General features: G+C 39.9%; 1 protein-coding gene and 1 long non-coding RNA gene across 2 annotated transcripts in view; one reads left to right on the top strand and one right to left on the bottom strand.

Annotated features, from left to right (window-relative positions):
- The window catches only part of SLC9A9 (solute carrier family 9 member A9), a 598,822-nt gene that overhangs the window by 83,389 nt on the left and 497,627 nt on the right, over positions 1 to 17,806 (bottom strand). The window lies entirely within an intron of this gene.
- Positions 8 to 4,833, top strand: LOC105740166. The gene is made up of 4 exons (XR_001116197.2): positions 8 to 46; positions 1,100 to 1,365; positions 2,216 to 2,343; positions 4,748 to 4,833. It is a non-coding gene; the product is annotated as an uncharacterized LOC105740166 (long non-coding RNA).

The raw sequence follows: 17,806 nt of genomic DNA, 5'->3' as shown, positions 1-17,806 counted from the left end.
AGTGGCACCATCTTGGCTCACTACAACCTCTGCTTCCTGGATTCAAGTGATTCTCCTACCTCAGCCTCCTGAGTAGCTAGGATTACAGGCATGTGCTACCACACCCAGCTAATTTTTGTATTTTTAGTAGAGATGGGGTTTTGCCATATTGGCCAGGCTGGTCTTGAACTGCTGACCTCAAGTGATCCACCCTTATGACCAGCAGACCCTGATCTAAGAAGCTAGATGATTCCTCATGAGGTCACTTATAAACTTTATTGCTGATGTATTTCAGTTTATTATTGGACTATCTTAGATTTTAAACACCCCACCCAATGCCACCATCTATGTAGCAACTAGAGCAGCACTCATAAATAAAATCACCTTCAAGGCCAAACAGCTGCCAATAGCCAGATTTGTCAAGATTACCCTAAGGTTTTAAAATCAGGCAATGCTTATAGACACAAACCCCTGTGGGCACCATACAATATCATCTTATTTCAAAAGACTGAGAAAACTGAAAATGACCTGCAAAATTCCTATTGAGTGATCTGTTTAATTACTCAGGTGGGGTATGGTGTATCTGGTGCATGTGCAACCTCAGGTGCATGTGCCTGCAAATATACACATGCCACACTTTTAAACATGTATCTCTCTTTGAAAAGATCATTCCTTCTTTCTTATCTGTATGTGAACAAATTGTCAAAACAACCTCAAATGCTAGATGATATAATCCTCAAATGCTAGTAATATAAAAATGACTGTAATAATACAAGTGATATCATTGCTATCCATAGCACCACACTTTTACTGTTTCTCCAATCTGCAACTATCCTGTTTTCTAGTGTTTATTCCTTTATTCACTGAAATGACTGATATGGGCAGTTTAGACACCCAGAGGAGGAGATAATGGTTTTGATTGTACTAGATGGTTGGACTCTGCAGAGCGTGTCCTATAGACTTAATACCAATAGAGGTCGTGGATATTTTTTCCCCACTTCTTTTCCTCTTTATTGTTAAGGAGACTAATTGTGTGTGAGTGTATGGCAGGAAATGTTTTGATTTTTTTGTAGTGGCAAGAACAGGAGGGCATTCTTTTAAAAATCTTTTCTTTTTCTAGGCAAAGTGTGGGAATGGAGGATGAGAGATAGTCAATTTTCAGAATAAGATGTTCTACCAAGATATAAAGAGGGGAAAAAAAGTAATTTTCAACAGCTAGGCAAGAACTGCCACAAGCAGTAGTCGAAAAAAACCAATGGCATGGTTTCATAATGTAGTCTTGGATTCAGCAAGAAAATACTACAGAGAGAAAACTGCAGGAGTCCCTATTTTGTCCCCTCAAAATGAATTAAATGGTCTGGTGGAAGCTGAAGGACTCTGAAGGTGGTGAGTCTACCACTGATTCTTCAGATGGTGTCAAAGGTGATTCCTGGTTAGGTATAAAAAGCAGCACTTTTGTCTGCTATTCATACATTAAAAATGACAGAGAATATACACCTAGAATATTTACCTAGTACTGCTGGCTTGGAAACATGGTTCTAGGTCTCATGAGTTTCCCAACAAGGAGTCTTTGTGCTCTTGAGACCTCAACAATGTACTGAGCTGACTACCTCAGCAATATTCTATCTAAACTAACACCCAGGTATAGTGATCAATGGTTTAACCAGCTTGCAAGTTATGGCTGAAATAGTGGTTTACCTATCAAATCCATGTAACTCCCAGAATAATTATGATTCTATCTTTTGGGCTGGCAATTATTAAATAAAAGATTATTTACAAAGGAAACAACAGGGAGAAGAATCATGTAAATTAGATTCATTAAGTGGACAGATTCGCTTACAGTTCATTTTGGAATAATTTATGCCAATTTTCTCTGATGTCATCTGTTGTTCAGGTTAACAATTAGCTCATTATTAACTGACAAAGGTTACTTTGTATATTGGCAGAGGAAGGCATATTATTTGGGAAAGCTTCTATGACTACTGAGCTTTCATATGGGTGCAAGAGTTTATTTGCAAAAATCCAGCTCTTATTTTCTCAAACAATTCAATATCCTGATGCATTTATCTCTGTATTCTCAGGAGGCTTTGCAGAGGAATATATTTCTCTTTGCTAGCGTATAAGCAGTCAAGACTAAAAGAGAATAGGGCAAAATATTCATTCCAACTCTGTATTACTCTCTGCTTTGAACTAAAGATAATATTTTCTAATATATTAAGAGACACCTCTTTTACAGGCCAAGTTACAGATCTCTTAAAAAATCCAATATGATGATGCCCATTTACAAAATTTTATGATGAGAAAATTAACTTTAAAACTCTTTTACAACTCTATCAAATGTAAGAAATATATGTCCCTAAGAAGGTAAGGCATTAGTCCATTTAGATCTTTTGAAATTCTTGCTGTTGCTTGCAGTCTTTTATCTGTCTCAGCTCTGTGTAGTTTAGTGACTCTGACCTTGAGGAGGTAACAGAAATGGTGCCTACTATTAATGTGGTTTTTCTTTTAAAAAACAAAATGTTTCCTGGCATGTAATTGTTTTTTTCAAAAAAGACTTGACCCTGTGCAGTATTTTACACTTACATCATTTCCCCATTTATAATTCTTTCTTGTTTTAGTGTGTTGGAGGGGAAAAAAAAGTGTTATGTAGTTCTTTAAAAACATTCAACAAAATAATAATAAACAATTGTAACATTCTGAAGTATTTATCATGAATGTAAACTCTGAGAGCAGTAAAACTGGTAAAAGATGATTTCCATAATAACTGGATGAGGGAGGACCCGGGAAAAATCTTGAGATTTTTGCTTGCATAATAGAATGAAGGAAATGCTGAACATGGCTTAGGTTTGGAAGAGAATTCATGAGTTTGGTTTTGGATATAATGACTGTGCCTTTGAGTCATACAAGAGGAAATATCAAATACATTCCATCTATATGACTGAAGTATAAATTTGAGTATAAATTCATTTTTATTTCCATGTTATTATAATCCAAGTATATAGATGGAATCACCTAGCAATAGAAGACAGAGAAAAGAAGGGGGCCTTGGATAGAACCTTTATTAGTTCCAGCATTTAATGGAAAAGAAAGGTGAACCCGAAAATGGCCAGAAAAGTAGGGGGAAATTCAGAGTATTGAGTTAGGGGAGATAAGGGGAAGAGTATTACAAGGAGGAAGCAATCAACAGTATCATATATGTTGCTAAAAAGACACATCAGAGGAGAACTGAAAAATATCCATCTGGTTTGGCAATATCGTGGTCATTGCTGACCTAACAAGCTGCTTCAGTACAGTTGTTGAGATGGAAACCAGACAAGTGGGTTGAGGAATGAGTAGAAGGAGAGCAAATGGGCTGGGCGCAGTTGAGGATAAAAATGATGAGAAAGGTAAAGCAGGATAGTTGGGTAGTATGGGTCTATTTGAAGTTGTTGATCAATAATAAATAAGGGAACCAGTCTCTGCAGGTGTGTAAATCTCTCCAACAGGGCTCGTCTATGCAGATATAGTGTCCCCAAAAGCAACATGTTGGCTTCATCTCTGTTTAGGGTTTTTCCAGATGGGTATAACAAAAAGATAATGGAATCCAGACTGTTTGCAAGGGTGATATGGAAATAATGGAGAATGGATTCCAATCTGAATAAGTAGGAAGGTGGAGAAAGGACAGACATTAGTGAACTGGAGTCCCTATCAGGTCAAAGAAGGATCTCATTTATTCATATGCCACCCTAATACAGCTTGTCTATAGAAGGAGGAAAATAAATGTCCTCTTTAAAGCTACTGAATACAAAGATTTTTTTTTTAATTAAGCTAAAGGGAAAAGAGACCTAGGTCCAGTTTTAACAATTCCCTCTTTCCTAGACTTTGTGGGAGGGCCCAAGCACAGACAAACTCAGCCTTATATATATATTCTTACCTGAATATAGATTTCTCCCAATATGCCAGTTGAAACTCTCTCAGCATAAAAACTTATGGAAAAAATACTTTTGCCTTTTCACTTGGCTAAAAGAAGATTATTCTATAAAAAGAACTGTAGTCCAGATGATTAAAAAATGGAGGGAGAGGATGAAAACCAAAACTTTACTCAAATGGAAACCTCCTTAAATTTTCCCATTATTCTTAATGAAATAAAGGCTGAGCTAACTGCTAGAGAAAACTGATTCTTGATGTTGCAGAAAACAAACTTAAAAATAATCATTCTAAAGTCTTGTTTCTTTTTCTATAGTATGTGTATTTTCTGTTCTATTTTAATATTATCTTATTTTTATAAAACCTTTGGTTAGGCCGGATGCAGTGGCTCATGCCTGTAATCCCAGCACTTTGGGAGGCTGAGGCGGGGGGTATCACTTGAGGTCAGGAGTTCGAGACCAGCTTAGCCAACATGGTGAAACTCCGTCTCTACTCAAAATACAAAAAATTAGCTAGCTGGGCGTGGTGGTGGGCACCTGTAATCCCAGCTACTCGGGAGGGTGAGGCATAAGAATCATTTGAACCTGGGAGGCGGAGGTTGCAGTGAGCCAAGATAGCGCCATTGCACTCCAGCCTGGGCAACAAGACTGAAACTCTGTCTCAAAAAAACAAAAACCAAAAATTTGGTTAAAATGAAAAGGGAAAGAAATAAAATACTAACTATATAGAAAATAAGAGAAGAAATAGCGAGGAAGAACTTTATATTCAAACTCTACAAAATTTTTCAGATGACTCTTGTCAATTTTCTTTATCAAATAATAAATATGCTCAAGAACAAGTCTAACTTTTCTCTATTTTGCAGACAGAAAAAGAGAAGCAGATGAAAGGAAATAGAATTTTCTATTTTCTCCTCATCATCTCAGCCTCAAATAAAAAGCATCTAACAATTCAACGATCTTAACTTGCACCTGGTAGGAGACATACACTGAAGCAGTGGCTAGAACTCCAAAATATACCAATCTGTGAGGCTATGAGATGACAGGTCAAATTTTTCTCAGAAGACACATCCTAGCTATATTTCATCATTGAATGTGACCATGTATTGGCCCAGTAATCTTCACAAGCATCACAACCAATTACTTAGGGCTTTAATAAAGAAGGGACCTTATGTAGAGTTTAATCAGATGGCAGTTGTGGGAAAGAAGCAGAAATAGTTTTGTTTGTTTGCATTAACAAATGGATGGTGAGGAAGATAAAAGGGGAAATCAAGAAGACAACCCAAAGGAAACAGAGAAATGGAGGAATAAAAATGAAATTCAATCTTCCCCCAAACAGAATCTGGCATAAGAAAATGCAGGCGTTTTTGGCTAAACCAGAAATTAGATGGGAACCATATCTGTTTAAGGTCCAGAGTTATAAAGCACAGGGTAAGGAAAGGGCACCCAGATAGGGGAATCCTACGCCCTGGGTTTTAGTCCTAGCTTTGCTGAGCCTCAGTTTCCTTACCTGAAAGGAGAGAGAAATGCTTCTTGCTCTTTGCTATAACAAAAAGACCACCAATGTTGTCCCCTGCCCACACTCATCCGCAGTTGTTCTGATAGACTTGCGACAGCTATCTTTTCAACCCTCTCTTCCAAATACTTGAGATGTATTTTATAGATCTGTGAGTGAGCAGCTATTTCTAATTCTGTTTTGAAAGGATTATTCCAAAACCAAGATGATGAAGGGGATGCCATTAGAAAAATATTTGTAAGGTGACAATCAATTTAAATTATCTCATAAAAAGATGAGTTCATGGCATATCATAAGTGAGGTAAGATTGCTTCCTTGTTTCTATCAGAAATAGGGTAAAACCAGCTCAGTCGAAAGCTGGATAAGAAGTTAAGCAGCTGTTTTTTGTTTTGTTTTTTTTTTTTAGAGGGAATCTCACTCTGTCGCCAGGCTGGAGTGTAGTGGTACGATCTCCGCTCACTGCAACCTCCACCTCCCAGGTTCAAGCGATTCTCCTGCTTCAGCCTCCAGAGTAGTTGGGACTACAGGCCCAGCTAATTTTTGTATTTTTAGTAGAGACAGGGTTTCACCATGTTGGCCAGGATGGTCTCGATCTCGACCTCGTGATCCCCCGCCTCGACCTCCCAAAGTGCTGAGATTACAGGCGTGAGCCACTGCGTCTGGCCCGAAGTTAAGCAGCTATTGATGGCAGTCTGTTGGACTTTATTCCATTTATTTCTTTCATTTTCATGTAAGCTTTCTGTGACTGAATCGCAGGAAGATAATATGCCAATTATTTACTTCCTGGGAGTCTAAGAAAGCACCTTTATTTACTATATGCCATCAAACAGAGCTATTACATTTTGTTGAATTTGTAAGGATAAAAACCACGACAAGTTCACCATATTTCTAGAAAATAGATTCCAAGTGTATAACAGAGGGCTAGACATCTCTTTTTTTCATATAAAACCATGAGTGAGTATATACTCCTTTTTTATAAAACTGTCTTTTGTTTGGCCAATAAAAAGCCAAATTCTTACAGAATACTTTGTTATAAGCACTTTCCTTGTGCAATATAGTTTTGGTTGGAAAGGCTAAAAAATGAACTCTACTTCCCAAGCCTATTAAAGAACATGGAGCATGCCATATGAGAATCACGGGTTGTCAAGGTCTTAGGAGTTCATGAAATTGTGTCTGGAACGCTTCGGGTACGGGGGAGTTGCTGTTGTGGTTAAAAACAAGGAGGGGCATTTCTTTTACTTTACAAATGAAACTGGAGCTTGGAGAGATTGGTTCAAGCTCATGCGGCCTGCAAAGCCTGGGCTCAAAATCAGAACTTCTGACTCCTAATCTTGCTGCTTTGTGACCGCTGGGGTTCTACTGCATGTTGAGATTCCCAAGAATCCCCTGATCTTGGGGCAGGAGGAAGCCAGCTGCCCCCCGTATCTGCTGACTACAGCCATAGGGACCTATTCTCTCCTCAGTCTCCAACTCTCTGCCCCCAGCTACTGGCAGACGGGAGTAACACGAATGTAGCAGTCCCATCTTTGCCTGTTTATTCTTTGTGAGGGACACTGAGCATTTTCAGACCACCACTGAGCTGGAACAAAGTAATTTTGCCTGAAGAGCCTGTAGCTGGGCTTAAAGGTGCTTACCTGAAAGGAGAGGGGTGGTGATAATCTTTTTGCTCCTAAAGACGTGGGTCCTGACAGGTCAGCCCTGGAAGCTCTTTTCTTTGGACAGAACCAGGACAAGCCTCATCCCACAGAACTAGGGAAAAGCTTCGGCATGTGGTTGTGAAGGAGGGTGGGGCCCATCAACTCATGTCCTTTAATAATAATGACAAGAGCAGCCCTTTATCAAGGACCTAATTTTTCTAGGCCCTGTGCTGTGTATGTTAAGTGTAATAGTGTGACTCTCACAAACATCCTGCAAGATAGGTATTATTATCATTGTCATTGTCGCCATTTTACAGATTATGACATCAAGGTTCAGAGAGTTCAAGTAATTTTCCCAGTGTCACACAGCTAGTAGGTGACAAAGATCTGAACCTAGCTATTTGACTCATGCTGTGCTGTTCCAGGCGACTGAGTCTGAACTTGATTGGTAGGATGTGGTATATCAATGTTGTATTCATAACATAAGTTAACCTGGGGGGTTAACTTAAGTGAAGTCTACAGATAGAAGACAAGTTGATGAGACTGAATTAGCACAAAATACTAAAATAAGTATTCTGCCTATTTTTGAGTAGGATATTAATTGTAGAGCATCCCCCTATGAGAGAGCCACTCAGAGAAAAACAGGTTCACTCAGAGGTTTAGAGAACTCCATCTGTGAGGCAAGGCTGGGCAAGTGGCTTGTTTATCTCAAAGAACTGGCTCAGTAGGTAAATGGAGCAGGTTCATATAAATAGGATTCTACCTGGAGACAGGGAACCAACCACACACATTGTCTCCCCACAAGAGTAGTCTTTCTGCCTTCCTTGTTTCTTTGACTGGCACAAGCAGACTTACAGTCATGAGGGCTGGAACCCCACAGTCACCTGCGGCTACTTCCTCACAACTGGCACCTGCCTGGCCCTTTCTCTCTGCAGTCCTGGTACCCCCAATAATGCGGCATCAGATTCTACGGATTTGAGGCCCGAGTTTTCTGGCATCTATACTTTTCCTTTCTATTCCCATTGCAACTACCATAATTGAGGTCCCCGTGACTTCTTCCTAATCACTGCTGTTAGATCAATCTTTCTAAAACAAGACTATGTCACTCTTATGTCTACAAATCATCCGATTCCTCATTATTTACTAAGTCAAATCCAGACACCTTCACCTGATACTCAAAATCTTTTCCGATTTACCTGAACACATCTTGTTAGTCTTTCCTCCCTGGCCAATCTTACATGTGCCGAGCTGCAATCCTTACTTAACCCCAAGCACACACAATAGTTTTCCCCATTTGCACCTTTACTTGGGACCTTTGCTTTGTCTAGAAAAAGAAAACACGTATGTTGTGTTTGTTTGGTACTTTCTAGTGTTCGAAGTGGTTTCATTCACCTTTTTCCATTTGAAATTTACAGTTACTCTGTGGGGCAGATATGATTATATTCATCTTACAGATTAGAAAATAGTGGCTCAGGGCAGGCCTGGAACCTAGAGTTCCATAGCTGAGGGGCTGAGGGATGACTAGCAGCCAGATCTTCAAACTCATTGCTCCGTCCACAGCTCCATGTTGTTTCTCTCTCCCCCCTAATCTGGCCGTTACTCCAGCTCCCTCCAGTTGCTATTAGTCAAATTCCATCTTTTTCTCAAAGTCCAGCTCGAATCTACCAACAACTGTTAACTTTTCGAAAATAAACCCAGAATTGAGGGCTCTCTCTCCTTTGTGTTCTCACAGCTTCTTGCTCAACTTGCTGGGCACTTAAAGCAATTAGGGGAAAGGCCTGAGAGTTCCTACACAAGAATTTTATACCAGCAATGATCAAGGTTTTAAAACTTTTTGATTATGACCCCACTAAGGCATACATGTTCTATCACAACCCAGTGTACATGCACACACCCCTGAAACAAGTTTTATGAAATAAAATTTACTTCTAATTCCTCAATGCACTGTGACATTTTCTCTAGTCTACTATTTATTAAGAAGTGCTGGTTAGGAACCCACTAAATTGCTTGTGAGAACCACTAACGAGTTATGATCAGCAGTTTGAGAAACCCTGATTTAAATATTATTATGTCTCTTCTAAATGGCCTAGACAACATTTTCAAAGGTTTGCAAAAGACTGAGCTCGCAAGAAAGATAGGTACGTTCATCAGGGATTTAATCTGTAGTTCCCAACAGGAACACAAACAGTTTTTAGAAAGGCTAGGCCGGGAAGGAAGGGCCTCAGCTGGAGAGCATCAACTTCTGTTTGCTGGAAGGTCAAGGAGAGGGATTCTTGGTGAATAGTTGATGGTGGAGGGGAGTACCCATTCCACAGTGGGATATCTTCCAAAAAGTGGGATTTGTAGAAGCCAAAGATTGAGGCCAGGAGGATTTCTCAATAAGGCATATCTGTGGACTGAGAAGAGACTTATGGGCTCATGATAACCTTGAATATAGCAGGAAATCAGCTAGAATTTAAAAATAATAAAAATGTAATAAAATTCTTTGTTTATATCTGCAAAATGAGTCTGAAGGCCTTCAGGCCTATAAACCTGTCACTGAATTTAGTATCATTTTAACTTTATGAAGCACTTGATGTTTGCAAAGTGCTTGTACAATTACCAATTACCATAATGTTCATCTTCTGAATATTTCAGATCAGAGAAGGCCTGAGGACTTTAGACTAAGAAAATGGGGAAAAAGGGGAAAAAAGTTGGCCAATCCAGTTAAATACCAGGCTTCTGAGCTTGTACTGCTAGAGTTGTTTACCATGTGGGGCACCTGCCTAGGGGTACTCTGGGGCCTTCTCTTCCTTCAGCGCACCCGGAGCCTGCAGTGCATACAGCCAGCCTTGGTCAGCCACCCCTCATGACTGACACCCACTCGCTGTTCTTGGGCATTCCAGGCATAATTGTGTCTACATGAACCAGTGGAAGGAACGGCAAAGGGCTTGGCACCTGTAACCCAAGGGCTAGTCCATAGCAAGGGATGTGGGAAGAGGTGTTTGCAGTTACTGGGAAGGGGCAGTGAGGAAATAAAGCTGCTACAGTCTTTCCTGTTTGAGGTATTAAACACATGTTAAAGGATTAAGGAAAGATTTGCTTAGCAGCCTGCATGAGCTAGAAATCAGTTCTGGCCATGTTTATAGGCGACAGGTCAGTGAAACCTAATACACCGGTAGATTTCAAGGAATTCCAAGGAGATGGCTTCAAGGGATGTCAAAGGCAATGGTTTCAGGATGTGCCTGTTTCCTTTGGAAAAAGGTTAGCTCTCTGATGCTTCTTCCCCTACATTTAAAAGCCCACAGTCCCAGTCACTATTGGCGAGAGGCTGCTCCAGGAAGCTGAGCGTGGCTCAGGGGCTGGTGGCATTCTAGTTTATCGGTTTAAGAACAAAAACAACTTTTTATTTGAAAATGAATTGCAATTCAGATATTTTTTTTAGATTAGTTAAAACCTTTTGTTAGATTAATTGAAATTCTCCAGTTTCTGACTATGGACAGGAAACTGAAATACTAGAAGACAAGCTTAGAGACTGATCTGGCTTTTTAGCTAAAAAACATTCTAGTAGACTCTGGCCCTAACAATTACACCACTGGATAATTTTCAGTAGTGGAAATTTAATAATCAATATCTTAATGAAGTGATACTTTTATATATTAACTCATTTTTATTGGGAACACACGTTGAATGCTCTAAAATAGTTTTCAAAGTAGAATGAAACATTTTGTCTACATTTTTATCCACACAGAGAACTGGTGGGTTATTTGCAGGGCAACTGTCCTGGATCATGGATTATTTTCAGTTTATTCATCTCCCTGTCAGATCAGCTTCCATACAGCCACCAGTTCTCTGCATTATAACAAACAGGACTCTGTGACTGTGCTTAAAGTGCTGCATTGGTTTCCTGCTGTCAATAAATAAAATCCATTTTCTTAACGGGGACACATGCGGTCCTACACAATCTGTGCACATGATAATTCCCTGGTTTCACTTCCCACTAGTTGCCCTGAACTTTTCACCATTTTCTGAACACTCTGCACCCTGTTCAGGCTTTTGCCTGAGCTGTTACCTTGCCACAAAGTCCTTCATACTCTCAGCCCTGCTCCTTACAGATTCCTACTCTTTTATCACCCACTTCCAAAGTCGCTTCAGTGTGGCTTCCTGGCTTCTCCAAAGCTGTTTAGTTGGCTACACCCCCTGTGGCTTCCATAGCACTTGCTGTGGTCTGAATGTTTGTGTCTCCCCAAATTCACACGTTGAAGCCTGACTCCCAAGGTGATCACGTTAAGAGGTGGAGCCTTTGGGAGGTGATTAGGTAATGAGAGTTCTGCCCTCATAAATGCGATTAGTGCCCTTATCAAAGGAGCCTAAGAGAGCTTGTTTACTTTCTTCCATCACATGAGGATAGAGCAAGAAAGTGAATTCTGTGATCAGGAAACGGGTCCTCACCAGACATGGACATTGCTGGGACCTTCATCTTGGACTTCCCAGCTTACAGAACTGTGAGAAATGAAATTCTATTGTTTATAAGCTACCAGTCTAATGTATTTTGTTATAGCAGCCTGAATAAACTAATAAAAACACTTCTTTTGCTCAGAACTTTGTGATAGCTCTCAGCATTGGTGGCTGGTGCCACCAATCTACCTCATTAGGATGCTGGCATCTTAAGGGCAATCACCATTTCTTTCTTTATCTCTGTGGCTTAGGAGAAGGCAGAAGACTATTTTCCCCCTAGGGAAGAAGTATTAAAATTCAATTTAGTTAAAATAATTGAATAAAATATAATAGAATAATTATTTTTCTGGGGGAAGAAATATGAAAACCAAACCCAAGCCTCACAGCAATAAGATCTGTGACAGAAAGGAAACTTTAAAGGATACTTTAGCCTGTACCAAATCACTCTACCCTTAGCCATCTCAGTAACCAAAAAAGCCTAAAATATTAACAAGAGAGAATTCTGATTACACTAGGCATTGGGAATAAGGGTTTCACGCTTGACTTCAAGGGCTTCTTCATTGTTCCTCGAGACCACCTCTTTTCTCTCTCCTGTAATTCTGTACTTTTCAGGTGGGTTATTCAGGCTGTCTCGCCATACTATTCATGCCACACTCATCACAGGACCTTCCCCGTGTTACTCCCTATTCTTGGAAAGCTCTTCCTCCCTTCTCATTATTTAATTTCATGTTAGGAAATCCCCGTTCCTCCATGGGCCCTTTCTCACATGACTGGAAGAATAGCATTTATTTCTTCAACAAGCTTTTCCTCTATTAACCATCAGCATAATAATCTCTTTGCCTGCTCTTTCTCACGAGTTGGTTTGACATACATTGAGAGTCATCACCATCTACCTTGTGAAGTGAACCTTAATTAGGGAAGAGACATGTCTGCCCAACACTCTGTGTGATGTCTATCATAGCTTCACATGCAGACAAATGCTGGATAACTGCAGTCTGCGAGCTAGACCCAGGGCTGTGTGTCACTGGCAGGTGGTAATATGTGAAGCTGGCAGCCATGGCCCATGCTGATAATGTGTCTGTGGTAGCTCATGAGCTTGTTGGCAGCCTGCAAATATCTTGGCTCCTGCAGTTGAAAAGGAGTGACCAAGTAACAATTAAAGAACATTTAAACATTATACTCTTTTTTCATGGGAAAGAAATATTAAAACTAAATTCAATACTGGCAGCATTAAGGTAATTCATATGTTTTTGTAAGTCCTATCATCTTTCCTTTCTCTTTTTTTCCTGATAAAATGATTCAGTACTGACCTAGCAATCTTCAGTATAACATCACACTGCTAATAACAAAACACCATGGCTTCACCTGAAAGGTGCAATTGAAAGATTTCCTTTATCACAGTAAGGTACAAGAGGAATAATTATCATCAAAGGCTTGTATTGCTTTCACTGTGGAAGAGAAAAATTGCTGCACTTCTCTATCAAGTCAAAATTGCTATCTGTAGTATAATTTCCAGAAAAATAACTGAGATGATGGACTGTAAGTTAGAAAAGTCATAAATGAAACAACTGCATGTGAAGAACAGAGGACACAAAAGAACAGCTTAACACCCAGCTCCATCCATTTACTCAAAATCAAAGAAGAAGAATTATGTCTGATTTATAGCCCAAGTGAAACCTTTCCTTTATGGAAACTAAAGACTTTGAAATGGTATTAAAATACAGCTGTTGCAACTAAAAATTATGACAAGTATATTAAATACTGGAAATTTTAGTCACTCAGATAATAAATAATATTATACACATCACATGATGCCTGTCTTTAAGACATGTGGCTATCAGTCGGTAGAAATAATAATAATAATACATGTAATGAGCACTGTTCTAAGTGTTTTGTGTTAATTCATTTAATTATCAAAACAAAGCTATGAGGCAGGGACTTCCGTTATCCCCATTTCTCAGATGAGCGAGGGAGACACAGAATGGTTAAATAACTTTCCTAAAATTACATAACTAGTAAGTAGATAGGCTATAATAGCAAATCAATAACTTCTGGCCACAGACCAAGACTTTCTTCCATTTGATAAAAACCGATAGTGGAATGTCTGTGTCTTTCTTTATACCATAGATGTGTTCCTGAAAAGATCTCCATAAATCAGAAATTTAAAAACAGAACCATATTGGAATGATAGCTCTGTGGGAATTTCTTTACAGGTGCATGGCGAATGCCCAGGATGGTGCCTGGCATGTGGTAGACTTGATAAATGTGAAAAGCGAGTGAATAAATCGATGAGGAAAGTCTAATATGGTACTTTGCACTGAGAAAATAATGAATGCATTGAATTTGATTTAAAGGAATTTATTTTATCCATTCCACAAGGGGAGGAGTGACCTTCTGATTTCTTATTTGTGTAAATCTAGATCTTCATATCATTTGTTTAAAGCGAAGTTGAAATATGAAAGCATTTTCATTTAATAGAAATATTATTAAAACTTTTCCAGGGAAAAAAGCAAAACAAAGCAGAGATGCCAAAGCTTATGTGGAATCCCAGGATCATTGTACAAAAATCAGTTACCATCTTGGGATCCACAATATTTTATAATCACAGTGGGGAATCCATTGTGTTTAGGTAACAATTCATAAAGTCATATGTGTAGTCACTTGTCAGGTCTCCAGAAGAGTTTTATACCAACTACAGAATATTGCAATGTATTTAGGCCACAGGGTCTTGAGAAAACTGCACTATTTAACTGTTTTAAATGTGTTGGTTCTGAGAGGCCAGTGAATCAGTTGCCATCAGTAGGAAGCTGTTTTAATAACTAGCCAACTTTACTGATGGATTCAGCCAAAACAGAGGATAGTATGTATCATTCCTATTATGAGGAAGAAGAAATTATGGAAAATCCAAGTTGTTACCTGAAAAAAAGACTGCACATGTTTCCAAATGCTGTTAAAATTCCCCTGTGTTGATTCCTACCCAAAAGTCATAAGAACACGGGAGTCCGAGAAGAAGCTGATGTTTTCTCCCAGGATTTTTTAAGAGATAGGATCTCACTTTGTTGCCCAAGCTGGAGGGCAGTGGCAAAATCATAGCTCATTGCAGCCTTGAACTCCTGGGCTCAAGTGATCCTCCTGCCTCAACCTTCCTAGTAGGTAGGACTACAGGTGCATGCTACCATGCTCAGTTAATTTTTGTTTGTAGAGATGGGGTCTTGCTATGTTGCCCAGGGTGGTCTCAAACTCTTGGCTCAACTGATACTCCCGCTTCACCCCCTAAGGTGCTGGGATTACAGGGTTGAGCCACTGAACCCAGCCTCTTGCAGGAAGCTTTAATTCCACTTCACTTAGGTGCTAAGTCAAAGACTTTCTGTGAGATTTTTCTACAGCAGCACCTGTAAGGATATGGATGACCAAAAGTCAACCTAAATACCCCAAATAATAATGGTATTCTAGGTATTATTAACCATGGGATGGGAGTGATGGCTGCATTGCAGCCCAATGCAAGCTGGGCTCCTCCCTACAGCCAGCTTCCCAGGAGAAGCAGTGATAATGCCATGTGCATATTCATGTGCGGATGCCATCCGAGAATGCGTTTAGGAAGAGCCTTTAGGAAGCTGATTGCTTATGTTTACTTCAAATATTTCGAAATTTTGTTGCTTTCTGAAACTACCTGTGGAGTTATCTTTACATTTTGCAAGTGAGAGCTACCAATGATTTTAATTTATGGCTCTCCTAAAGGGTTCATCCCCCCCATGAAATTCTGATGATGCCAATGTCTTCCTTTCCTATGCTAGGGACCACCTGTGATTTCAAAGGACTCTGTGACCATGAGGTACAAAGCAAGACTTTGTGAGGGTCAACCATGCCTACCCTCAGTACCTAGTATATTGCCCCCACATAGTGGGCAATCAATAAAATATCCCTTGAACAAAAGATTACTTACATCCTTTGCTATCTCTCCTGCTTGCTACTGAAAGTAAAACACACACCTCCCCTTCAGACAGGTGAGGCTTTTGCTAAACCACCAAAGAAGCCATCAGACTAAAACAACCAATTATACGCTAGGAACACTTAAGAAAATGGCATCACAATCATGTTAAAGGCTACCAGAACTCAGCAGATGGGCCACCTGAACTGGGATCCTTTGATTGCTTAGGTGACACAGCCTGTTCTACTGTTGATTACGAACGCTGGCTCCAAGTCCATCAGTAACCTTGGATGTGCCTTTTTCCTCTCTTGGGCTCAGTTGCCTCATTTATAAAACTGGGATCACAGAACTAACATTCTTTGTTCCTCTGAGAGTTTTTTGTGAAGTAAACTCAAGTCATTCACAAGGCCACAGCAAACTACCCCAATAAATAATTCATGGGTGTTTCAGCCAGTCAGGATAGGGAAAAACTGCAGTACAGGATCATCATTTAAAATGGAAATTGCTGTTCACAATATTCATACCTATGACTTAAAATAAGCATGACTGTGTGGGATATAAAAAATTCTGTCAAGTTTTAGGAGGGGAAGGTTTTTCTTTTTTTTTTTTTAGTTAAGACTCAAATGCCATTACATTTAAATCTATTAAATACATGGTTTCCAAGTATCATTTTGAATGCCCCTGATATTTATGTTTGCATTTCCTGAAGTGGATTCCCAGTCTGCCTTAGCCTGTACAAGATGGGGTCTGGTACCTGCCACTTTCCTTGCCAGACTCTTTAGAATGGAAAATGCAAGCATTTTCAGCATCCACACATCCTGCTGTGGGCTTTTCATTTTGTTGGCAATACCTCAGTGCACTCTTCATTCCAACCAGTTAAGGGAAGGAAATCTCCATCCATGTGGCTTTATGTAATTCTGTTACTGTGTCAACTTGCCAATCCATTGTTCTTTGCACTTTACAAAGTGTTGGCAACTGCATAATAAGTCCTTATCTTCAGTTGATGTTGGCATACAGGAAGTGCTAAAAATGATGTTAGGCTGCCCTTTTTATTTTGGAAAGGTCATTCTTATCCTGTGTCATTCACATTTGTGGGGCTAATTTATACACCTGTTTAAGGGGAGAGATGGTAAATGAGAGAATGGAAAGAGACTCTAGAAAGGAGACAGTCAAGCAACATCCTTAGTCACCTATGAATAAGGCAACATGAGATTCTCATACCAACTGTAACACTGCGAATCCATGCAAATAATTTTATCGGATGTCTTAAAATACGAATAAGGGGGCATCAATTTCTTCTTCTTACTTCCTCATTATGAGAGATTGCTAGTGAGGATGATAGGTGGCTTTACAATTTTGAGTTTGTTACTAATAAAATCAACATGATTGGTGAGATAAGACATACGTATTCAACGTCATTCAGACAGAGAATGGCTTCTAAGCCACAGCCAGGCTTGAATGTGCCAGATCGTTGTACTAATAAAACCTAACAAAGGATGGACCAACCACAGGAAGGAGGTCAGCTCAAGCAATAGGGATTTAAGTCTGCTGTGAGTGGCTGTTCCTGTCTAGGGAGTGAGACACTCAGGCTGCGTGTCTACACAGGGTAGCCTGGATGAAAACATTAATATTATCCGCTCTGTCTTGCTCTGCTTTCAGACTCACTTAGCAGCCTTCTGATAATTAATTGGATTTTCCTGCTACATCAGTGCCTGAAATGAAGGTGCCCTGGATAGAAAATACTGCTTACTTGCTTAATTGATTCATTCATTCCTTCAACAAATATTTATTGAGTGTCCACTCTCTGCCAGGCATTGTTCTATGCCCTGAGGACATACCAGGGAATGAAAACAGACCCAATTTCTGTCTATGGAAGGCACATATCCTGGTTGGAGGAAACTATTAAAACAAAGTCCATTCTGTGTCGGGTGGTGGTTAAGTGTTATGGTGAGACAAGTAAAGCAGGAAGGAGCGAGAGAGTTAACTCCTTTTAGACATTTAGATATAGAGCCAGGAAAGTCTCACCAACAAGTTGAATGAAAGAGGTAAAGGAAGGAAGCAAGCAAATGCCTGAGGGAAGAGCCAGTGCAAGGGCCTGGGTGCAGAAGGGTGCTTGGTGTGCCTGAGGAAGGACAGGGTAGCTGGAGCAGAGTGAGCTGGGGGGAAAGAGTAGGATAGGAGGGGCTCTATGGACCAGACTGTGACTTGAGCCTTCTTATGGCTGAAGAGTATCTCCTCCTGCCCATACCGCCCCCTCCACGATGGGGATATGGTGATTTAGGAATTTGCTGTCTGGTTTGTACTTCTGCCTCCTTTGAGCTTGGCTACAGTGAGTCCATCTCCTATCAGACTGAACCACTCTTGGAGTCTCTGAATATTTAACTTTCTGCCCCTAAAGAGTTGAGGA

The sequence above is a fragment of the Nomascus leucogenys genome, chromosome 8 (assembly GCF_006542625.1).
Source record: "Nomascus leucogenys isolate Asia chromosome 8, Asia_NLE_v1, whole genome shotgun sequence".
In the NCBI taxonomy this organism is placed as follows: Eukaryota; Metazoa; Chordata; class Mammalia; order Primates; family Hylobatidae; genus Nomascus; species Nomascus leucogenys.
The sequence above is the reverse complement of the archived record's forward strand: the minus strand, read 5'-3'. Positions and strand labels throughout refer to the sequence as shown.